This window comes from Euprymna scolopes, chromosome 4 (genome assembly GCF_053919585.1).
Source record: "Euprymna scolopes isolate OS-2025 chromosome 4, ASM5391958v1, whole genome shotgun sequence".
NCBI classification, from domain to species: domain Eukaryota; kingdom Metazoa; phylum Mollusca; class Cephalopoda; order Sepiida; family Sepiolidae; genus Euprymna; species Euprymna scolopes.
Genome location: NC_136485.1, coordinates 69,858,103 through 69,883,936, shown reverse-complemented (window position 1 = coordinate 69,883,936; position 25,834 = coordinate 69,858,103). Strand labels below are relative to the sequence as shown.

The 25,834-nt window shown below is 34.7% G+C and overlaps 1 protein-coding gene across 2 annotated transcripts in view; it reads left to right on the top strand.

The window, feature by feature from the left end:
* The first annotated feature begins 6,432 nt into the window (after window positions 1-6,432).
* The window catches only part of LOC145268291 (eukaryotic translation initiation factor 5A-1-like), a 62,246-nt gene continuing 42,844 nt past the window's right edge, over window positions 6,433-25,834 (top strand). The window contains exon 1 of one of the 2 annotated variants that reach the window (XM_080123702.1): window positions 6,433-6,571. The gene's annotated coding sequence lies outside the window, so the exon portion shown is untranslated. Of the gene's footprint in view, window positions 6,709-25,834 lie in introns of both variants that reach the window. The other variant, XM_080123712.1, reaches the window with a different exon arrangement.

Below are 25,834 nucleotides of genomic sequence, written 5' to 3'. Positions count from 1 at the left end.
GAATACCTTCACTTAGCTGACTGCTAACATGGCGCGCAGTTTAACTGATGTCAACCCTCTATCCTTTTCTTTGTCTACACGCTCGACTATCATTCCCATTTTACACTACATTACTCACTGCTCTTCCCACGCGCGAACAAACGATAGTGACCCGAACGTGAGATGAACACACATTTCCTTTTCTTTCTATACTACCAGTCCCGCAACAAACGATAGTTACACCCACGCGGACATGAACACGTGTTATACCTAAAACATTCATTCTTCAACAGTAAATAAATGACACATTTATCTCTTCCAGCAATTGAGTTTTTGTTTCCTTCATTCCATTCGTTTCATTATTTTCTTTTGTAACGGGATTAGGATATATATATCCTAGTCCTCTACAAGTCTTACAACTGGTAAATTATTATTCTCAAAGGATTAACGAAGGAAACCGACGTGTGTTGAGGAGTTCTTTCTGTAAAGAACAAAAGTTAATTTTGTCGACGAGACGAGCAGAATATTGGCCCTAGAAAGAAAATTCTCTCTTTGTTCTAGGAACTTGAAAGATTATTCAACCGAAGTTTCCTTCAGAAAGGAAATCTTCCATAATACAAGAATTTACCCCATATTTGTACACATAAAGCCTACCAAAGCGGCTTTATGGTCTTCTGTTTCCCCCTTTGAATTAAAACGTACCTGAGCCTTCACAAAGGGAAAATATTTTACTTCTTTCTCCCATTTTAGGTCAAAGAAACTTTTTGTTTGTGATTCCTTTCGGAAAAGAAAAAAAACATTTTGTCAAAGAAAGACTGAACATTTTGTTAAAAGGACTGAGTTCAAAACAAGAACTGTTTTCCATTTTTTTATATGTTCTTTTCTTTCAGCCTTTCTTGCAAGTAAGGATTGACGTCTTTTTTATTATTTTTATATGTATTTTAAATGTTTCTTAAGGGTTTTTTAAACCCCAGCCTTGGGAAATAAAGGCAATTGATAACTTTTTGTTTAATAAACTTGGATCATTTTAAACATATTCGGGTCTGTATTTCTTTTGTTCATTTGTATTAGTTCCCCATTTCCGATAAATTTGCTTTATATGCTTTTTTTTCCTTTTTTTCTTTCATTTTTGTTACCATGAAAAACGGATTTTGGTGATGAACTCAAAATTCCGTTAATGGTTATGAAAGAGAAAGGAGGGATTCACAAGAAAAGAGAAAAGAAAAAGATTACAAAATAATGGGATGGAGACAAGAAAGAGTAATCTCTAGAGAGGAAAACAAAATGATAGTAAAAGGTAGGTGGCTGGAAATTACGTTTGATAAAAACCATTGTGTTTTTAGAAATAAAGGGGATTTGGCTGACTGGTGTTGAAGAGAACGCATCGCCCTGGGCTCTGGTCCAAGGGCCAAAAACCCCCAGAAAAGCTAAGTTGAAAAGCCCTTCTTCCTGGCTGGGAGATTGTCTAAACGAACCTAATTGTAACAACCTGCATCAGAAAACTGTTAAGAACCTTAAGAACTCAACTTTACACAAGTATACCCTGTATATATTAAGAATATTTTATGAATAATTATTTTATTTGTTTATAAGAAAATGAACCCGAGTTTTTTTTACTTATCAAATGCCAGCCTAAATGAAGATGCAGTTCATTTCAGATATACCTTGCTGCTAGATGATGAAAGACACAGACCAGATTCAGCACAAAGTCAAAGCAATGGCCGAAGTAAACAGTGTTGCCATACAGACTTAGGGTCATGCACGTTTTGCATGCCCTGAGCATTAGAACGGTATTTTCCAGTGACCAGTGAGAGTCTGGTCACCCTTGGAGGGTCCACCACTAGACAGTTAAGAGTGTAGTCCTGCTGGGTTGCATCTATGGATCTGTGAGCCGGGATCAACGAATACGGCCTGTGAACCAGGATTGTGACAAATGCAGCTCAGAGGACATAGGATTATACCTACAGTGTCTTCACTGTATTTCTTGGAAGTAGGAAAATTATTCCAGTTGCCATCAAAATCTTCTTTTAAAAATCATTTTCGGTGTTTATTTAGAACTAGCCTGGGTGCCCAGCACTGCCCTGGTGTTTGGAGGTGTGTGTTGAGTTAAAAAAATAAGTGCTAGTAGGCAGGCAGGCTCGAGCCCGTACCGGAAAGGAGGAAAAGAATGTGAAAAAGAAATGACGTCTCTGCTGTTGCGCCCATTGCCAAACCGGAAGTGTTAAAGGTTAAGGCTAGTCAATCAAAAAGAGGGGATGACTTTCGAAAATATCAGCAAAAAAAGTGACCCCTCCCTCTAGAAAAGTGCCCAGTTGAGGGTGAAGGAATTAATGTTTTTAGCCAAATTTTTCGATATTTGTTGTCCGAAGGGGCAAGCTTTAAAACGATACTAATCTCATGAAAATCCGTCGCCTCTGTCGAAAGTTTTTGTGAGACATACAAATAGTAGTCACCTTTGCTTGCCCTGTCAGGAGCGAGGGGAGGTGAGGGAGGATGGCTGTTGCCTGTTTTCCTCAGTTTGTGAAGGTCATGCTGACCGTAACTCCGCCAAGAAAAAAGTTTTTGACGTTAAATATTATATTCTGGATTCTTCTCCTTTAGGGTAAAACGTTTACAATTTCATTCTCAATTAATTAGTGCAACAATGTTTATTAACTGAGAAATTATTAGTCTCAAAAGACTAACAGAGGAACCGTTTGGTTTTTGAGATATTTTTCTGTAAGAAACAGAAATTTAAATTGTTGGCCAGTGAGACAGGCAGTTTATCGGCACACATGTTCTTAAAGAAAGAGACCGTTTTGAAAGATATTTCTACCAAAATTCCCTTCTCATCATGACATTTTTATTTTAAAAGAAAAAGAAAAGAAAAACATTAGAAACAGAAGGTTCTAGAAGATTGTGAGAGTGTATATATTATTTAATTAATTGGAAATCATTATTGAGATGAGTATTATTTATTAATTTATTTATTGCGGACTGTTATCTTTTTTAGTTGTTGTTTCACAACATTTTGGCCAACTACTCATCTGGCCTTCATCAGGTGGTAACCGCAACGGGATAGAAACTCCGAATCTCCTAACTGCATCCTCAACAATTACTACTTTCCATAGTTGTTGTTGTTCCTATTTACAATGCCTCCCCAGAGTTAGACACCAGGGTCGTTTTTTAACATGGAGAAAAGGTACAAAAATAAAAATTGTCTCAGTCGTGAAGGATTTCTCCTCCACTGAAAGAGAATGAGAAATGGAAGTGCCGCATCTGAAGATCAGATACTACACTTTGATCTTGGCCAAAAGTCCAATAGTCCATAGTTGTTGTTGTCTCACCACATTTTGGCCAAGTAAGCCTCTGGCTGGCTTTGGATAGGATTGCGACCGCTATCTTCAGAAACTGCTCACCTGGAACCGCAGAGATTGAATGTTTTTATCCACTGTGCCACAGGCCCCGAAGGGCGATCAAGGTTGGATTTTTATATTATTTTATTAATTAGTATTCATTATTGAGATGAGTATTATTTCTTAATTAATTTATTGCAGACTATTATCCTCATCTTTTTTAGTTGTTGTTTCATACGTTTCAGCCAAATATTCCTTTGGTGGTAACCGCGAAGGAACAGGAACTCTGAATCTCCTTGCAATTAATGCCTTCCAGACAGATGAGGATAACGTTTGTTGGTATATAACAAATTTAATTTGAAAACGAAATGTATTATTTTATTTTATTTATACTCAGTATATAGAAATTACCTTTTTACCCTGTGAGTTATAAGAGAATTTAATAAGATATATGCTTCCCGATAGTTTAGTCCTAAACTGTAGGTTTATTGAGAGATATTTTGCTCTCCTACAATTTTTTTTCATTTATGATAAATTTATTTATCAACGATTAATTTATTAGTGGGCTTATAATTTGAAAGAATAGGTCTAAAAAACAAAAATAGGTTTCCTGAGAGATATAAATATTTTTAAATAAAAATGAACGATAAATATTTTTTAATGGGTCTATCCTTTTCAATACTATTTTTGGTATTTGTACAATTTAGTCAAGACATTCAAAAATGAAAATATTGAAAAAAGGTTATATTGCATGTGTCCGTTATGGAACGAAGCTCTCCGAAAAAAAATTTCACTTAATTTCATCTAGTAGTTTTGTTTTTCTTTTACAGCAAAAAAAAAAACAATTTGTAATGATACCGAGCAAAAGGTTCGATTTTTAGAAAGAAAAGCTAGAATTAAAGATGGGGAGGGGGTATCGGCGCTTTACATGGAGTTATCTCCCCGTGGCGTGTTCAGCAAATTTCAAAATGGCTGACTTCAACGCGCTCTCATAAGAACATCTTTTTCCGCTGTAAAAAAAAAAACTACTCGATCAAATTAAATTAAATTTTTTGGGGGAGATGATCAGTCCAAAACAGATATGTACAATATAACCTTCTTTTTTTTTTTTTCGATATTTTCATTTTTGAATGTCTTGACTAAATTGTACAAATACCCTATTTTTAAGTAAATAATAAACAAAATTTTAGTTTTTTACATCCATGAAACAACAAAATGCTTATTTACATTTAACACAGAAACACCACACTTTTCCTTTTGCATTATTCTTGTTTATATTTTTTAATTTTTTATTTCAATTTTAGTATAAATTGTGTTCCTTATTTTCTCTTTTACAATAAAAAAATTAATTGATAAAAAAAGTTTACGTATTTTTATATATTTTTATTATAAATGGTAAAAAAAAACTAACATAAAATATATTTGAAAATTGTACCCATTTTGTGCTTCCATATCTCAATTGACAAATGCGAACACACCACCTGCTGGCGTGTTTGAAAGTTAGAGTCTGGTTTTATGCACAATTTTTTTTTTTTTTTTGCGTAATACATTTCAACGGGCTATAAAGATAATATGCAAGAAGGAATTTTTAAAAAAATAATAAAAATGTAACATTTTACAGTGGGGGATCACTTTCCTATATAAATTTACCATAAAATGAGCACTGACTTCTTGGCCACGTAGTGGTCAACAAGACATGTAACCGTAAGCATTTTATCAAGTTTGGTGACATGGGGAGAAGAGGGAACGAAGGGGGGGGGGGTCATAAGTTCCAAACATTTTAAAAACATGTAGGAATAATTAAAACAGTTGAGAGAGTGAGGCTTAAAATTTTTAACTCCACAATTTCAACTTTTTTAATAAGATTTGCCTTGAACTAGATTCCTTATTATTTCCATTAGTCGCCATGTTTGTTTTCGTGCGTGCATGCATTCAATTTTTGCATCGCGAAAAACAAATATGGTGATCAGTGAAAACAATACCTAATACATTGGACGATATCATTGCCCTTATATTAATAAATGACAATTCCTTTATATAAGAGAGGTGTGCGTGTTCTTGTCGATAGTTCTATCATGGGGGAAACTGAGCACCCCTTATAAATGTTGAGTTTATTTTTTTTATAATATGGTAGATTAGTGTCCAATCGATAATCCTTTGAAAAAAAGACAAAAAAAAAACAGGGAGATGCAATGCATGTCCACCATAGGTTTTTGTGTATGTGTGTGTTAACAGCATTTAAAATATCAAGAAATAATATTAAATGTGGCAAATCTTATATATATAAAAAAAAAAGTTACCAAAAGTGGACATTGTGGAATTATAAATTTTAAGCCCCCACCTTCCCCCAAATATTTTAAGTGTTTCTACGTGTTTTTGAAATGTTTGGAACTTATGTACAACCTAGTTCTCTCTTCCCCCACCACCACTAAACTTGATAAAAATGGTAACGATTACATGTCTCGTTGACCACTATATGGCCAAAAAATCGGCCCTCATTTCACGTTAAATTTATATACGAAAGCGATCCCCTACTTTAAATATTAAATCTATTATTTTTTCTTAAAATTCCTTCTTTCATATTATTTTTAAAAGTCGTTAAAACGTATTAACCAAAAAAAAAAAAAAAAAAAGGAAGAAAGTAGATTTTGATTTTTTTTGAGGAGGTAAAACTACGCAGGGTAACTTCACAATTTTTCCTAACTTCCCAATTGTATTTTCTTTCAAATAATTAATAGAAAGATTTCCATCTAAATATATTTTGGCAAATCAGAAGAACAGGCGACTCGAAGCCCGCAGCAAACAGTGTCAGATAAAAAAAACAAAACAAAAAAAAACACAAAAAACGCATAATTAATTTTTTTTTTTGTATAAAATAAAAATAAAATATTGTTTTACTGTTTTGGATTTGTTTTTAATATTACAAAAAATTACTTTATGAAATATTTATTGATTTGTTTTTAGAAAAATAGATTTTTTTTAATTTGACACTGTTTGCTGCGGACTTCGAGTCGTCTGTTCTTCTGATTTACCCACTTTTTAATTTTTACATTAAAATATATTTATACTAATCCGATTAGATGACAGTAGTGTAACCTTTTTTTTTTTTTTTTTTTCCGTAGGTTATTTGTTGGGCATTGTTCAGTGTTTACTTTTGCGTTTTATAAGCAGCGTTGTTGAACCTCGATTTGATGCCTTGCGCATGCGCTGCTCATTCGCATCAGTGGATCGCGGCTACAGAAGACCTGAGCCGTTTCGTAAGTTCGCAAACACTGTTTTTTTTTATTTATTTTTTTATTTTTTCCTTTTTCTCCCGTGTAAACATTTCTAATATAGCTGCCCTTATCAGGATACCTGCCTACGTTTGCTTCATACTAGATCTTAAGCTTGACAAGTATACCTTTGTTCTCTCTTTTTTTTTTAACCACCGCATTGCTGTTATTCAATTTTAAATGCGTTCATATATATCGCCATTTTTTTTTTCTTTTTCTTTTCATATCAATTTTCTTACATTTTTCTTGGGGTCGGAACGCTTATCTTTCTTTTGCTTACTTTAGTTTAGACATTAAAAATATCACTGGGCATGAAACAAACAACAAAGACTGCTTCGATTTTTGTCTCTTCTTTCTAATGACAGTTTTTTAAGCTACGGTGCTACTATAATATATGATATACGTCATACGATTGTAAAATACATCGTAATCAATATACTTATTAATAGTATATGATACGATAAACCCGATCACAACGTTATTTTTGTTTAATCTGTCCTTTAGCCCCCCCCCCCAAATCTATGAATCGGAAGAGTAGAATAATACTTGGTTTTCTTTCTAAAACCATTGTCATATCTAAATCATTTCGAACGATTCATCTCGGACTCCTCGTTTTTTTTTGTTTTTTTTTTAACACTATCACTGCATTAATTTGCTTATTTTTCTTTGGCCACTTTTACAGTTTACACACCGTGATATTTTTTGCGTGGGATTTTTTTTTTTTAAGTTAATTCAAGTTTTACTGTATCTTTGAAACTGTTAAGTGAAAGTACGGAATGGTTTTCTTTTTGTTTTGTTTTTTTCAGTGCAGTCAGTCCATAAACTGCACAAGTACTAAAATTTAAGCTATAAAATGTCTTATTTTACCAGAAGTCCTGTGTCATATATGTTCAATTTAACGTATGTTAAAATGCCAGCTTAAACTATTTATTTGCTCAGTAACTCTTAAACCATTTGTGTGTACTTTATTTAACTATTTTTAATTAAATTTTAAAGTTACAGTTTACGAATGACGCGTTTCGTAGGAAAGATATTTGTTTGTTTATTAGTTGCCTGGTTGTGAGATTTGAAGGTATCTCTACACAACTTGAACCGAACTTTTTTGTAGACACTAATTAAAACCTAAATTTTAGTTTAAGTTCGGTTCAAATTCTGTACATGATGCACCATCACCAATGTTAACTATTTTCGGTTATCCTGACGCTCCGCACTTCTTTATTTACATTGGAAGTGACGTCACAAATCTTATACGGATGACTACAATTGTAAAAATAATTTGCTTTATTTTTCTTTCATTTTGAGCTCCTTTTTTCTCCCGTTTTTTTTTTTTTCTACAATTAATAAACCAGTTTACAAGTAAAAAATAATTTGTTTTAGCGAATTTAATTTTTTCTCTCTCCCATTTGTTATATTGGTATTTGAGCGGAGAATCTAACATTTCTTTTCATTTTGAGAATTTGTTTTAGTTTTTAATTACTAACACGGACACAGCGGAGAATTTAACTTCTCCCATTTCTTATTTTGAGCGGAGAATTTATTTTTTCATTTTGAGCTTTTTCCGATCTGGCGTTACCTTTCCTGCTGTCCTGCACTTTACGCCCCCGAGCTATTTTTTTTACGCTTATTTAGAAACCTATTATTTAACATGGGGAAGGGAGGGTGTGTTGTAACTATTCTGTACTTTCACCTAACAGTTCAATTTAAAAAAAGGTAAATATGAAGAATTAATACTCCACCCTCAAATTCCTTTAAAATTACCACTCTTAAAGGTTTTCGGGGTCGCTGAAAATGAAAATAACGTTTAAAATTACGGCAAACGAGTAGTTTCCAAGATTGAATTTACTTATAAACTGGTTTATTAATTGTAGAAAACAAAAACAAACGGGAGAAAAAAAGGAGCTCAAAATGAAAGAAAAATAAAACAAATTATTTTTACAATTGTAGCCATCCGTATTATAAGATTTGTGTGACGTCACTTCCAATGTAAATAAAGAAGTGCGGAGCGTCAGGATAACCCTATTTTCTCTTCGCAGTTTATGAGAGCGACATGACTCCACACCGAGAAGATTTTAATATTTGACAGAATCCGGAGTCAATCCAGTTTAAATATTTTGCGATTTAAAAGCGTTCGGAGACGAAGCATGCGAATGGTTAAGTTCGGGTTAAAAAAAAAAAATCAACTCTTACAATAAAGATGAACAATACGTTAAAGAAACGTGCTTTGTTGAATTTCCCCGGACTGACGAGATTATTCTCCGTCAAATACAAATCCTCTACGTGACCATTCACTAAAAGTATCAACTGGTTTATCGATAACAGACGCCGTAAAACTTAAATTTGAGATTTAGTTCGAAAATCCGTTTGGTTCAATATTTGTATTTAAATTGTCTAAAAAGTATTTCCATTCATATTTGTGAAAACTGCATTTTATATGTAATTTCGGTATATTTTTTTTTTTTTTTTTTTTTTTAGATTAGATCCACCTCCACAATTTTCTTTTAAATGACAACTTTTATAGGTTTTCGACTATGCTGAATACGAAAATTGCATTGAAAGTTTGCAAAAATAATTAGTTATCGAGATATAAAAGTTGTATTATGAATTGTATTTTTGGCGGCCATCTTTTTTTACGGCGTCCGCGTGCAGTGTCAAAGATGAGTAGATTTGTTTATGGCACGCGCGTAAAAAATGGCCGCCAAAGAATACATTGCATAATACAACTTTTATATCTCGATAACTAATTATTTCTGCAAAATTTCAATGCGATTTTCGGGGTTTGTAGTGTACACATAGATACGAAAAAGTTGTCAAAAAAACAAATATATAACAAATGTTATCAAAGGCAAGGTAAGTTACTTTTCTACCAAACTGGATACATTTTTTTTTTGTTTTTATTCAATGAAACATGTTTATTCAGCTCGAAAAACATGCAGTGTTTACCGATGTATTGTAAAATTCAAAATGCGCCCCGACACTCTCTTTAACATGGTAAGTTTGGGAAAAGGTGTTATAAATAATAAACTAGATAAAATACTATTTAAAAAAACACCGACTATGTCAACTTATGTCACGGTAACATATAATGAGCGAATTTCTAACAGTATTTTGTCTAGTTTATTATTTATAACATCTTTTCCTGAACTTACCGTGTTAAAGAGTGTCGGGCGCCATTTTGAATTTTCCAATACATCGGTAAACACTGTATGCTTTTCGAGCTGAATAAACATGTTACATTGAATAAAAACACGAAAAATATATCCAGTTTGGTAGAAAAGTAACTTATCTTGCCTCTGATAACACGGGTATGTTTTCACGTTTGGAATGCCTAAGTCTCATCCCTTTACAGTAGATCCCTAGGTGCAAGAAAGCCTTTTACTCCAATAGTTTCTTCCCCAGAACTGCGGGTCTTTGGAACTCCCTTCTGGGATTCTGCTTTCCCAACTGCAATGACATGCAGAAGTTCAAGTGTAATGTTAACAAACATCTTTCTACTCATCTCCCTTCATAATGACCCCACTAAGTCCCTGATAGTAGCCCCCTGCTTCAAAGTGGCACTGTGCCTTGTTTGGGGTGAAAATTGAATAAAAAAAAAAATAAAAAAAAAACATGGGAATGTTATTTTAAAGCGGCAATTATGTAAACGTGATTTTCGTCTCAACTTCATTTTCGTACGATTAAAAAAAAAATTTTTTTAATTATTACTAGTTTATTTTGCACTTCTTTTAAATGGTACAAACGTTATATTGATAATAACTTGGACTAAAGTTACATCGTGTTACATATAGGTGGTTAATTCTATGGTGAATTTTGGAGGTGCCTATAGAACCTTATTCTGGATAACTACTGGAATTCCATGTGCGGTACATTTGTAAATTAACACACATCCTTCCTAACACAAATCAGTTTGAAAAACGAGTAATGTTGAACACTGCCGGAGGACAAGAAAAAATGGCCGATGTCTTTGAAGACTCGATAATCACTTCAAAATAAGAAATAAAACAATGATGGTAGAATCACACAATAAATGTTACCGTAACCTTTATTGGGTGGATTTCTACCACCATTTTGTTTTACTTCTTATTTTGAAGTGATTATGGAGTCTTCAAAGACATTGCGGCCATCTTTTGTTCTCTGGCAGCATTCAACATTACTCTCTTTTTGAACCAAATAAATATTTTACATTAAATAAAAATACTAAAACCTTATCCAGTTAGGTAGAAAGGTAATTTATCTTTACCTTTAACATGTTATATATTTGACAACCTCTGTATAGTAATATAAACTTCGTAATTAAATCAAAATATTGAATGTTAATTAAAAAATAGTACTTAATTGTCATGTCGAAATTAATAACATATCCAAAAATTACTAAAAACAACGTAGAAAATTATTTTTTGAAGTAAATTGCACATACTGAAATAGCATGAAATCAGGGGAAGTAACTGCAGTTTATCTTGTTACAACTAATGGCGAATATTTACGAATTATGGAATTATGAAAACACATGTTTTGGGTAATAATGCAGCAATATTGACTTGTGATTAAGTAAATAATATTAGGTGAAATCGACATTAAAAAAAATATACTGTTTTTAGGGAAAGTTTTTTAATTTTGCTCTAATAACAAAGGAGCACCAATAATTGTTCCTTAATTTCTTCAAGTATTAATTGGTTATGAAAAAATATGAATAAAAAAACTGCTTATTGCAAGTGAATTTTTCGTTGAAAAACGGTTATAATGGCTAACACTAGCTTGACGAGCGTTCTTTGATATCTATATAAGGAAGATGAAGTTTGGTTTTTGTTAGGTACTTAAAGCAAATTTTTCGCAGGACGTTAAATTAATAAAAAGCTTTAAAATTTTCATGTTAAGACCTGCATTAGTTTATTCTTAGTAAGTTAGGTACTTACTAGCCATAGTCTGTACTTAGATTTAAAGCGATCTACATTACATAGCAATCCTTTCTGTCTCTTCCTTAGTTTTGCAATGATTAATACAAAAACTGAACCGATACTCTTTTATGCAAAATACAACTTCCTGATTTTTTAAATGAAAGGCAAAGTTATCTTCATTAGAAGTGAAAACCTACTTAATACCTACAACTTAATATATTTGCATCTCCTGCAAATTTGCCCATGTATCTAGTTAATTATACATATAGAATATGCCATAGCTTATAATTTACTTCCAGTCATACCTGTACTGTATTATACTTCAAATAAAAAATGGCGTTACTTGTATCTATATTGAATATACATCTTAACCCTCCGGTCACCTTAAATATTCAGTTTGGGCACCAAATTTTTAGTTTAATTCTTAATATCAAGCCATACTGTAACACATTATCCTATTCCTAAGCTAACATAAATAAAAAAATTAAAGGAAAAAAATCTTAAACCATATTAACTTTTTTTTTTATTAAATTTTCACCCCAAACAAGGCACATTGCCACTTTGTTGTAGGGGGCTACTATCAGGGACATAAGCATCAGGGGTACTGTGTAGAAAGTTGGGCAGCAAGATGTCGGTTCACGTTGCACTTGAACTTCTGCGTGTCAGTACAGTCGGAAGCAGGGACCCGGAAGGGAATTCCAAAGTCTAGCTCTTCTGAGGAAGAAACTACTGGAGTAGAAGACTCTTGTATCTAGGGATCTCTACTGTGAAGGGGTGGGATTTAGCTGCTTGCTGGGGGTACTTATGTCGAGAGGGCACAAGTGCTTGCAGTTCGTCAGAGCATTCACAGTTAAAGTACTTGTAGAACAGGCAGAGGGATGCAACATTTTGTCGGTGTGACAGAGGCTGAAGTTTAGCTGACAGTTCAGGACCTATCAAATTGGCGACTCTTTTGAACCTTGTCTAGGAGCAAGACTAGTGGCAGATGCACCAGCCCAAATATGACAACAATACTCCATACATGGGCAAATGGTTTTCTTTATAGAGGTATAGGATACTTTCAGGCGTTAATAGCTTTCTAGCATGGTAGAGAGAACCCACCTTCTTCACAGCGGTCCTGGCAATGTTCTCTATGTAATTCTTCCAACTCCTGTTTCCTGTGAACGTTAGGCCGAGGAGTTTAAAAGATGTACTTTCAGATAGTCTTTGGCCATTGCTATTGGTGGTAGGGAAGATTTCTTGTAATTATTGAAGGAAACAAGTTTAGTCTTAGCCGCATTGAATGTGACCATCCATTTTTGTCCCCATTCCTCTACAGATCGGAGGTCTTCCTCTAGTGTTTCTGCCATTTCTTTAGATATGTGTTCATTTGTATTCCTGTTGTGTCTGTTATAGAGCATGGTGTCGTCAGCATACATACCCATCTCAGGCAATTTTGTCAGGGAGGTCATTTATGAATATTAGGAATAACAGAGGTTCAAGGATAGCCCCCTGAGGCACTCCCGCATTTATATCATATTGTTTAGATGTATCACCGTCGAGGACAACCTGGATTTTTCTCTTTAAGAAGGATCTAATTATGTTATGTATTCTTCCAGTGATGCCGTATGATCTGATTTTCTTGAAGACTCTTATGCCATACCCTGTCAAAAGCCTTAGATATTTCTAGAGCTACCGCTTTACCCTCCCCCGCTTTGTCCAGTGACTGGTATATACGTTCTGAGATTAGTTAGGATGTTTGCTGTGTAACAGGCTTGCCTAAATCCATATTGTTGGTCGGTCAGAAGTTTAGCATCTATAAGGTGATGGACTAGAGCTTGGTTAATTATTGTCATATTTTGGCGAAAAGTGGGAGGAGGCTAATGGAGCGATCATCTACTGGGTCGGTTCTTTCGCCAGAATTCTTGAAAACTGGCACTACAGAAGCAGTTTTTCAGCAGGCAGGAAAGAAAGATTCATTAAGGCATTTGTTGTAAAGTTTGGAGAGAACTGGAGCTACTTCGGCGGTGCACTTTTTTAATAGCACAGCCGGGATGAGATCAGGTCCACATACTTTTGCAGTGGCAAGCTTTCTTATGATAGCATGCACCTGAGCAGGGGTGATTTTCAGATCGTCTAGTGTCTGTCTGCAAAGGAAAGTTAGGGTGAAGGTGGTTAGCAGAGTCCACTGGAGTTGGAGGCAAACCGTCTGGCAAGCATGTTAGCCTTCTCAGTTGCTGAGCAAACAACCTCATGATTGTTGGATAGTGGGAGAATAGTTGATTGCCCATTATTTACTACACTGTTATAGATTTTCCAGAAGTCTCGGATTCCTAATTTCTGTGCTTCTATGCGTTTCTAACAAACCTGTTGCAAATATAGTTGCTTCCACTGCATGAACTTTTCCTCCTCCAGTAACAATGAAATAACAATGCCCCATAATCGCTTTGAGAGGTAAGTTTTCAGTAGATATAAATCTTTCACAAACTAACCCAATAACATTAACTACCCACGCGAGGTCGCAAAAATACCTGGATTAGGACCCATGTGCGGGGCAAACCCATACTCCTTTGCCTATTAGTCAGGTGCAGAGGTACTATCACAGGGATTCGACAAACTCGGTCGATCTTGTTTCCTGACTAGGACAATGAACGCCATTTTCCCCGCTCTCGACACATCCCATCCCTCTAAACTGGGCACGTGGGAATGCTTGAGTGCCATATATGCCAGTACAATTAGATTGGGTTGACCTTCGTCTGATGGGTTGAGGGTACCAGATTGACAGTTCCTGGCTGCTGTTTCCAACTGCTAGTACAGGCTACCTAACTCTTTGGTAGCACTTAGAGTGGCTGCTCCATCAATAGTTTTATAATATCGGGATGTTTGTAGTGCCATGTCACGCATGGAAAGGGGCCCTGCACTCCTCCCTGGTGGGCTTTCCTGAGGACAAATCCTAGTAGATGGACTACTTGTGTTGCATGTCTGGTATTCTGCATAACCACTTGTTAGCACCCCTTACCTGAACTGAAACTCTTAAAAAAAATTAAAAGAAATTTTTTTAAAGTACAAATTACACTTAAACCAGGCTTAAACTCAACAAAACCAACTTGCCTCCTCACTTGAGGCTTGCATTTACGAACATCCGTGGGCTTAGAACTAATTTAGATGTTAAAGCATTTCTCTTAGCAAACACCCCGGATCACTTAGCACTAAGTGAAACCAACCTACACTCTTCCATCCTCTCTAACTACTTTAACATGCCTGGATATCTCCCACTTTGCCTTAAGGATTCTGACAGACATATGCACAGACTTAGTCTGTTTGAAACCTCCTCCCCTTGACTAGAGAAACAAACCTAGAATCTTATGATCAAGCCTTTGTGCTTTAGACTTAACATGCAACATAACATTAGCTACTTCTATTTTCTCTACCGCTCTCCTTCCTAATAAAGTCCCTGACAGCATAGATACAGCACTCTCTCTCTATATACTAGCGCATAAATGCATGTATTTAGTGACTTCAATGTCCACCACAGTAACTGATTTGGATTCTCTACTTACAGATGTAGCTGGTAGCACAACACATAGCTTCTCTATCTCATTTCCTATCACAGACGCTTAGGTTTCCAACCTACTTCCCAGATCAGCAAGAACACGCATCACTTCTAGATTTGTTTCTGACCACAGTTCCCGATGATTGTATAATGAATGCCCACAGCCCACTTGGGAACACTGATTATGCAGTGATAATAGTTGAAATCGCCCTAAACTCTAGAGCCAAAACTGGAGTTATTGCTCAAAATGACGAAATATTACGAAAAGGCTGATTGGGAAGCCATCAGGGTTCTCATCAGAGATGCCCATGGGGAAATATCTTCTCTTCCTGCTGAACAGTGTGCAATTGAGACCACTGAATGGTTCAAAACTGCACTTGAAGCACATGTTCCCACACGGAAACTTTATAGCAAGCCCCACTCTCTCCAATGGTTTACTTCTACTTGTGCAGCTGCCATTGCGCAAAGGCAGCATGCATACTGCAGATTTAACTGATATAAGTCCAGTTCAAACAGACAGATGTATATAGAAGCTAGAAGTAACTGTAAGAAAGAAATAGCGACAGCTAAGAGAATTTACTGAAACCACCAAAAACAGCATCGAAGCACAGAAATTAAGAACCTGTGATTTCTGGAAAATCTACAACAGTGTAGTAAATAATGGGCAATCAACAATTTCCCTCACTATCCAACAATCATAAAGTTGTTTGCACAGCAACCGAGAAGGCTAACATGCTTGCCTGCCAGTTGGTTTGCCTCCAACTCCAGACTGATCCTGGATATGACCTTAAACTATATCCAGTGGTGAGGCCCCAGCTTGCGGGATTTGGGAGTGTAGAGCCACCCTTTAATTGCCATTGTTCCCAGGTCCACTCTGACCCAGAGTGGTAGTACCTGTTAGGGTCCTAACTATGGGTTAAATAGAAACTGACTTGAAAACAAATATATTCTACTAAAAGTTTTCTTCCGAATCTTTGGATTCGGAATTAAATAACCTGAAAAGGGTTGATATGCCATAAAACCAACCAACTCCACACTGGACCCTGCTAACCACCCTCTCCCTGGCTTTCCTTTGCAGACGTCGCACTAGATCTTAAAATCACCTTCTCAGGTGCATGCTATCATAAAAAAACTTTCCTCTTCAAAAGCATGTGGACCTGATCCTCTCCCGGCTGTGCTATTAAAAAAAATGCTCCGCCGAAGTAGCTCCAGTTCTCTCCAAACTTTACAACAAATGCCTTAATGAATCTTGCTTTCTGGACTGCTGGTAAAAACTGCTTCTATGGTACAAGTTTTCAAGAATTCTGGCAAAAGAACTGACGCATTAAATTATCGCTCTATTAGCCTCCTCCCACTTTACGCCAAAATATTTGAGTTCATAATTAACCAAGTCCTAGTCCATCACCTTACAGATGCAAAACTTCTGACCGACCAACAATATGGATTTTAAGCCCCTTCCACAGCAGATATCCTAACTGTAATCTCTGAACTATATACCATTCACTGGACAAAGCAGGGGAGGGTAGAGTAGTAGCTCTAGATATATCTAAGGCTTTTGACAGGGTATGGCATGAAAGTCTTCTTGGGAAAATCAGATCATACGGTATCACTGGACGAATGCTCAACATAATTAAATCCTTCCTAGATGAGAAAAATTCAGGTTGTTCTCTACGGTTGTGCATCTAAACAATGATATAAATGTGGGAGTGCCTCAGGGGTCTATTTTTGGACCTCTATTATTCCTAATATTCATAAATGACCTTGACAAAATTGTCTGAGATGGGTATATATGCTGATGACATCACGCTCTATAACGGGCACGACAGGAAAATAAATGGAACACATATCTAAGGAAATGGCAGAAACAGATGGCTTCCAATCTGTAGTAGAATGGGGACAAAAATGGATGGTCACATTCAATGCTTGTTTCTTTCAGTAATTACAAGAAACCTTCTCTACCACCAATAGCAATGGCCAAAGACTCATTATCTGAAAGTACTTTTAAACTCCTCGGCCTAACGTTCACAGGAAACTTGTATTGGAACAATTACATCGAGAACGTTGCCAGGACCGCTGTTAAGAAGGTAGGCTCTTTCTACCATGCTAGAAAGCTACTAATGCTCGAAAGTATCCTGTAACTCTATAAGGCCACCATTGGCCCATGTATGGAGTATTGTTATATTTGGGCTGGTGCATCTGCTACTAGTCTCTCACTCCTGGGTAAGGTCCAAGAGTCGCCAATCTGATAGGTCCTGAACTGTCATCTAAGCTTCAGCCTCTGTCCCATCGAAATGTTGCACCCCTCTGCCTGTTCTACAAGTATTTTAATGGTGAATACTCCGAACTGCAAGCACTTGTACTCCCTCGACGTAAATACCCCTGACAAGCAGCTAAATCCTATCTCTACACAGTAGAGCTCTCTATATGTAAGCTTTCTACTCCAGTAGTTTTTTTCCCTGAGAACTGGTAGACTTTGGAATTCCCTTCCGGGTCCCTGCTTTCCCAACTGTTCTGACATGCAGGAGTTCAAATGTAACGTGAACCGACATTTTGCTGCCCTACATAGCTTCCCCTGCAGCTTAGGTCCCTGATAGTATCTCCTTACATTAAAGTGGCAATGTGCCTTGTTTGAGGTGAAAATGTAATTAAAAAAAGTTAAAATCCTCGTGAAAGTCTGGTATATGTAGTTTATTTGAAATCTCGGCTTAACCATTACCATTTTAATTTTACTTGAAAACAAAATTTATAGGTGTTTTTTGTTAGCTTAAGCATAACCACTTGTTTCTAGTTTATCATAGGCGACTTCCTGCTTTTTACAGATTTTAATTTCTTCGACATTTTTCTGTACAAGGGAGGGAACTCCTGAATACTTTGTATTATCTCGCGGATTTAAACAAATCATTTCATTATCAAATGTTCTAATGAAATAATTATGTACAGTGCTCAGGTGCACTATATATTAAATACATGCAAAGTGAATGTCCCATCCCCCTAATGTATAAACATTTTGGGCCCGTCTCTTCACTTTAAAATTTGCCAAAATTAAGGATGTTAACAAATTTTAATAAAATTTTCAGTATTTAACGATGAGACTAATGAATCCATTTTTTTTTTTTTTTTTTTTCTATTTATGAAAATATTTTATGTAAGCAAAACGCCTTTACTGAAGTTAGTTTTAGGGCATTTCTACATATTAATAACATGAAGCGAATGTGTGCTATTTAGTTTCAGGAACGGCTGGTAGAGAGTTTGTCTGTCTAGAACAGTCGATCACTCACTTTTATTTTGATACATGTTTATACAATCTTAGTGTGAAAAATTTTCTGTACAAAAAAAAATATTAAACCTGTCTAAATGTTTCATCTTTTTAAAATTATATTTTGCTAAGTATTTTATACTGTAAAAAATTAAAATTCTAAAAACAATCTAAATTTTCTTTTTTTTTTTTTTTTTTTTTTTTTTTTTTTTTTTCAACGTATTCATTTCAGTTATAAATCACTAATGAAAAATACTATTAACTTTAAAATTATATTTTGATACATTTTTTTTAGGCTGACATACACCAGTGCTACCCCTCTAGCGAAATGCAGTTCGATTTGGGAGCAATTATTTTTACAAGGAAAGAATTTTTGCGTGTGTGGCCTAGTTTTATTTATTTTGGGTTGAACTTTGTGCTTTGCGAACTATTTTATTTTTTTCCGGAGATTAGTTATAGGTAATTAACAGAAAAATTGCAAGTCCAAATTAGCACTTGTGGCGATAAACGAAAAGCTTGACGATTGAAATACAGTGAAATGTTATTTGGTGCTAGTGCACTTATTGATCCGCTATTTTTAAATAGTATTTTCAAGTTTAAAGTTTTACGATACCTGTTATATTGTTAGGTGAAAGTACAGAATAGGTATACAACACCCTCCTGTGCCATGTTAAGAATGGCTGTCTAAATGTCATTATTTCAGCACGGCTCAATAAGTGCATGAGTACCTTTTTTTAAGTTGAATTTAATTTGAAAATACTAAAATGTATTTTAAAATTCTTTTAACCATTTTCTATTCTGACACTGACAGCATTATTTTTACTATAAAAGGAGGTGAAAACTTCATGAAAATATTTCTGCCGTTTAAAATGTCTACCAGGTATACCTGCACCTTGTGAAACGTCATGTGACTATGTGCATGTGCGAACGTACATTTTAATAAGAAACTGCTATCTCGCGTGTATTGTAAACGGTGGTGAAATGGCACAAATTAGTCCCAGAGTATAAGGGTTAATACCATGTAAACAAGTAAATTTGCAAAAGGTTTAAATGCCAAATCTGTTTTCAGTGACCTTGATAGTCCTAAAACCAAACTAGAATGATTGGCATTGTTACAGTTAAAATAACTATTTACCGAAAATAGTAATGCATCCTTGATGAATTTTTGTAATTTTTGAATGTTACTATTTTCAACATGACAATTAAGTACGTAATATTGGTTTTGCATGAAATGACATTTAAAAAAAAATTGGTTTGTTGATTCTCTTAACAAGTACCAAAAATTCTTTAAAAGCCCAAAAGTCAGTGTTAATGAAATTGATATAACTTGAAAAAAATTCTCAAACTCAATTATCATTTTATTGTTCAATATTCCCACTAAAAACTATAATTGCAAAAAAATTTTTTACACATAGGCATCACCACTTATCAAGGCCAAAAGGCCACTCGAGAATAAGGGTTAAAGAGTGTACAGTAGAAATTGGACAATATATTAATCGTAATGGAAATTCGGTAATTTTGTAAACTTGTATGGAACGACTCATCAAAAACTTGTTTACGTTAGACTTGAAGACAACACTATTGTAGTCGGCAGGAAAATGGAAGACAATTCCATAGGTGTGCAGTTCTAAGAAGTTTGTTCACTTTTTTTTTTTTTTTTTTTTTTTTTTTTTTTTTACAATAAGGAAGTCACTTAATAAGGCCCAGAGGCCACTCGGGGATAAGGGTTATTGCGTGTACAGTAACGAATGGGATAATATTGTGATAATAATAGATTAGAGCTCAGTTGAGCACCTGCCATGAAAATAACGATAAAACAAACTAGCAACATCTCTTCTGTGAGAAAGCGGTTGCAGGGAAGAGAAAAGGACATCCCCTATGAGGCTACAAAGTCTATTTTGAACTTTATCAAGGTAGGATAAGTCCTTTCTAGCAGCTGCCCAGATGTGGCAACAGTACTATATCCTTGGACGTACCTGGCTCTTATATAGAGAATTGCATCAATGATCAATCTACTGGATTGATAGAAGGATCCCACCATTTTTCCAGCAGCCTTGGCAACGGATTTGTTTCCTTTCAGATCAGGAGTAAAGGTCAAGCCCAGAAGCTTGTCAAAACAGGCCTCCCCCAAGACTGGCACCATTCATTTCAATTGATGCCAAATGGGGATCAGAGCATTGATGTAAAGATCAAAGCTTGGTTTTAGATGCATTAAAAGTAACAAGCTACCTCTTTCCCCATTGTACCACTTAAGATCAGAGGAGAGTCGGAGAGAACTTGGTCATTTACGGTCTTAGATGTGCTACCATAGATGGTAGTGTCATCGGCATAAATATCTACAAATGATTTAAGGATGTGATTTGGAAGGTCATTAATGTAGATCAGGAAGAGAGTTGGGCCCAGGATGGACCCCTGAGGGACTCCAGCATTAATACTCTGAGCTTCTGATTTCTGCTCATCAACTACTACTCTTATGAACATGTCAGAAAGAAATGATTTAATAATTAAGACATTTCCAGCTATACCATAGCTGGAAATCTTGTAAAGTAAACCTTTATGCCATACCCTATCAAAGGCCTTAGATATGTCAAGAGCAATTGCCCTAGAAATGTAGCCTCCGTTGAGATTCGCTAATCCTGAGATATAACTGTAAGCAGATCTAGCAGAACTGAAACCATATTGCGTGTCACTAAGGTTATTTTTGCTGAGATGGTTGATTACTTCTCTATTCCAGATTCCAGCAACTTACTCATGATGCAGACTTATTGGCCTGTACTGAGGGAGATGAGCGATCACCTGAATTCTTAAATAAACGGCATACTGATGATTTTCCAGGGTGATGGGAAGCAATTCTCCTTAAGACAACGTTTAAACAATTAAGTATGGGTACTAGTTCTGGTTGAAGTCTTTTGAGTACTATAATTGGAATACTCTCAGGGTTGGTTGCTTTACTGGAATCAAGGTTTTTGATTAGCTTGGCAACATCACGTACAGATATTTGTATATTACATAGCATGTTTTTGTATACAAGAGGAAATATTGGGGATTGGCAGCCTTGGTCGCAAAGGGTAGAATTAGCTGCAAAGTTCTTGGCAAAGAGTTTGGCTTTGTCTGATGCTGACGAGATTAACTCAGGTCCGTTTATGATAGTTGGGATAGAACACGTTTCTGTTTAGGACTCTGTTTGCTATTTGCCAAAACTGGTGGGTACCAAGCTGCTGCTCAGCTACTTTGGACTTGACGGAATGAGAATACAACTCTCTTGCATTCTTTATTACTTTTTACAGTGGTTGCTGGCAATCCTGAAAGCGGTTTTAGTCTCGGTACGTCTATTTACGTTGGAAGCAATGGAAAAAATTATTTCTGTGCAGTGGCAGCAGCACATTCTGGAGAGAACCACGGCTGGCTGTTAGGTTTTTGATGAGGGTATGAAACCATCTATATCTACAATTAACCATTCCGTCAGGTCTGATACTATAGAGTATTTCATGTGATTTTAAATTTCCGGGAAATTTTAAATGCAATGTTACATTTGCCTTGAACGTATGAATCTGTAAGAATCTTTGTATAATCTTTGAAGAAAAAAAAAAAAAAAATCTCCCCAGATTACTAATTAAAACATGATTTAAAATATGGTTTAATTTCTACTAATGGTTAATTTGAAGTATGGGTGAAAAAAAAAAAAAAATTCATTAGTAAATAATTTTCAAGTTTGAATTTTAACTATATATATATATATATATATATATATGGCAAAATGTTTTAATTTAAAAAATCTAAGGAAAAACAAACACTATCAATACTTTAAGTTAATACTTAAAGTATTGATAGTGTTTGTTTGAATAAAAACTTATACCAAAGTGAAATGACTTTTTCTTCAAAAAAAAAAATGAAGGAATTCTTGTAGATTCAGAATTATTCTAATTTGATAAGCATTTCCTATTTTATTACAAAAAAATTACTTTCTGTGATCCGTATCCTTGAAAATAGCATTTGAATGAGTTTCTTTATATGCAATTTTTAGTATTAAAAATGTACATTTTTAATTTAGTATTTTAATTTACTAATTATCGTTTTAAGTTGCTTTATCTGACTTTAAATCAAAACCATTATTTTTTTATTTTTTTTTTGCGTAAATATACCTTTCATTTTAGAGATTGTGCTTGAAAGATTTAGAGACCAATCTAAAATTTTGACATGAACTACAAAAATTATAAGCCTCTTTAAAAAGCATTTCCCCATCCCCCCATACCTACTATGTATAATCAGATATGCATGTACATGTGTGTATGAAGAGATCATCGGGTGTAGTTTCTGTTGACTTCAAGAAGCATAAGGGATTTTAAATGTTTTGGTAGCTAACAGCTGATGTAGGTGATTTGTTACATGCTTCAGCATAAAAATGTTTCCAAAAATCATGACTGTTCTCTCGTTTTATAAGCATGTCCATGAATGTTAATTACCTGGATATCAAAATGGTGCTTGAGGTTGTTGGGAGATGGTTTTATAATTTTGTGAATGTTTGAGTTGGTTATTAGATGTCTAGGCTTTGGTAAATCCAATCCCAGGTAAGCAAGGTGTTCAAAGTAGAAAGTCTGACAGAAAGTATTCACTTGGTTGCATATCCTCGAATGCGTTTTTTTTTTTTTTTTTTTTTCTTTTTTTTTTTTTTTTCCAGACGGTCTGTGTTTTAAGCAAGACTAGTTCCAAATTGATGCAAATTCATAGTGGGGTTGCACCATAGCTGTATATTTTCTCCATATCCTGCACAATATGATCATGTATTATCTTTGAAGGGGATAATATGAACTTCTAATCTGTGTGTGCCAAGCTAGAATCTAGTTACTTTTATAACGATCACTTTGACTATTTATAGGTATTAGTAACCTTTTGGTTCTTCCTGTAAGAATCTGATTCTAGAAAGAATTGGAAAAGCAATGCCAACAACAGAATCAAACTTTAAAAAATGTATACTGATTTATACAAACTTTCCAGTGAAGACCTGTAGGCTTAACTTTTAAGCTGATTGGTTGATCTGAAAGTCCAGGAATGTATATTGTACCATCTTCTCAGTCTACATTGTTTTGTGCAGCCTTCCACCATTTCTTCCGTATAGATAACAAGATCAATGTATTTAAAAAAAAAAAAAAAAAAAAAACTCTGGTCGAAAGATCCTAAAATTTCCTTTTCACTAACTACTTACTACATTGAAATGTGGGGAGGGTGTCATTTCTTTCCTAGCATTATTCCACTTACACTTAATCATTATCTTGTAATGCTGAATGTTTAGCAAGGGAGCATGAAGTACTGTTTTTTTTAGTCTAGATTGAATATAAACTAGGGGTATACCGATTAATCGGCAGGTAATCGTTAATCGTCCGATTACTCTTCTCTATTGTATTAAATTTAAATCCTTTCTTCACTGACAAGTGACTCATCAGATAGCTTTGACACATTAACCTAGTAACTGTTAATTTAACTTGACATTTAAGTGTCTGGTCACTTATGGCCTTTCGTCTTAACTAAAATTACAAAGTACAATTTCCCAATAAAATAGATATTAAACAATTAAAGATTACAAATTGTAATTCAACTGAATAACTAAACTGAAGTTCTACACTTGCTGCTACTCTACTTCCTCTCATATTCTTGCTGGCTGCCTCTTCTACTGTCTCCTCAGTATTTAAAGTTGTAATGTAGAAACAGTTTCTGTTCTCGGGACACAGCCTGTTCCTCGTAGGTCCATACACTTTACCACCTGTACTAAAGAGCCTCTCCCTCTCCACAGATGAAAGTGGTGCACTTAAATATTTTGAAGTCTGTCTACTGAGGTTTCCTGTGTCTTCATCCACTACTGAAATGGATCATCACCTCTTGCGAATAGTTGTAAAGCTACATAATAATAAAGTTCTTTTAACCATAGGGGATTTACTCCTTTTGAGTTTAGATTGTGATTCTTGTATTTGTTTTAGTTGCAGTCTCCAGGTTTCACTCGGCTTCTACCTGCTGTTTTGATTTGTTACTGTAGGCTTATTCGAAGCTAATTTATCGAACTGGTTTGAGAGATAGTTTTACTTTTACTTTGATCTTTTTGACCCTCAACAGAGCTTGAAATGTATCCTGCTGGTTCTGCTTCATTATCAGATGTAGAATCCAATTCTTAGCATATCATTATTTGAAAATTTAAATTTGGATCTAGGAAAGTAGACAAGTTTTTATCACTTAGGATGAAAATCTTGTTTTCATGAAATTATTTAAGTCATAAGGATGCCACTAAAGTCAGAAATATCAGAATTAGATTGAACAGCTTTTGAAAGAAATAACCGCGAAGCTAAAATTGTAGGTATTATCATTGATATGGTTGAAGTTCTGTGACTTTCTTCTTTGATTTCTTCAAATGGACAATTTTCAAGTCCTCAATGGTAAGTTTAGGTAACAATTTTATAGCATTGCAAATTCTTGTATGAAAAAATTAAATCTCCAAAAATTTGAGTTGGTGCGAATCCTGCTTCACATATATGCCGTGAAAAAGTCCTTTCTGATAATATTTACCAGATAAAAATATTTTATTCTGAAAAACAGTTAAGTTCGTTTGCTTATTTTAAAACTGGTAAACATTAATCAGAAGGAACTTCTTCTGGGCATTCAACATAAAGCAGGACAGTCTGCCCAAACCGGAAATAAATCACTTGTAAACAATCACAGCGTTAACTTGAACAAAGCAGATACAAAAATCAAGATCTTGAAACAATAGAACTTATGCAAAGAACTTTTATGGAAACCAATTTCTTAACGTTCGGGAGTGTTTTTCTGACTAGTCTGTACTTTCATCTAACAAACAATACAAAACAAGTGATTTGTGCCACAAGCATTGACGGACAACTGAAGTTTTTAACTGAAGGGGTTGAGGGAACCACCTTAAATGTATCAATGTGATCAGTGCCAAGCAAAGAATTCAATAGAATCGCAAAGAAATACCAATTGTATAAATATACCAACTCTATCATTGCTAACATGCAGCTCCATCTTTATTAAAATTAAATTGATGTTGAACATGTACTTTTACTTAATTTTATTGCCATGATAAACACTGAAAAACCTTGCATAAAATTACATTTTCTTGAGGATACTATTTAAGTACATGGTGCAAAGAGCTGTCCTTTGAATATAGCATTTTATATGTATTGACTAGGTATGCATTATTCCAGATCTCTTTAATAGATTTTGATGTGATTTTGACATTAGTATGTGTTTGACATTTGGTACTTGATATCCGTCACTAAAATTGAACATAGTATGTTTAGCGACTTATAATAAAGTAAGTTGCAGCTGGAATTGTTTTTTAAAAGCATAATCATTTGTATAGAATTATATTGAATGTTTATATTTACTGTCATTTAATTCAGTTTTATTTAATGATACTTTTAAAAAAAAAATTGTCAATCAGTGCAATTTTGCTATTATAAATGATGCGATGTTTACTTTTCACACCTCAAAAATCAAGACTGAAATTGAATTAGAAATAATTGTACTTTTATTTCCTGTTTTCTCATACTAGGAGTGATGAA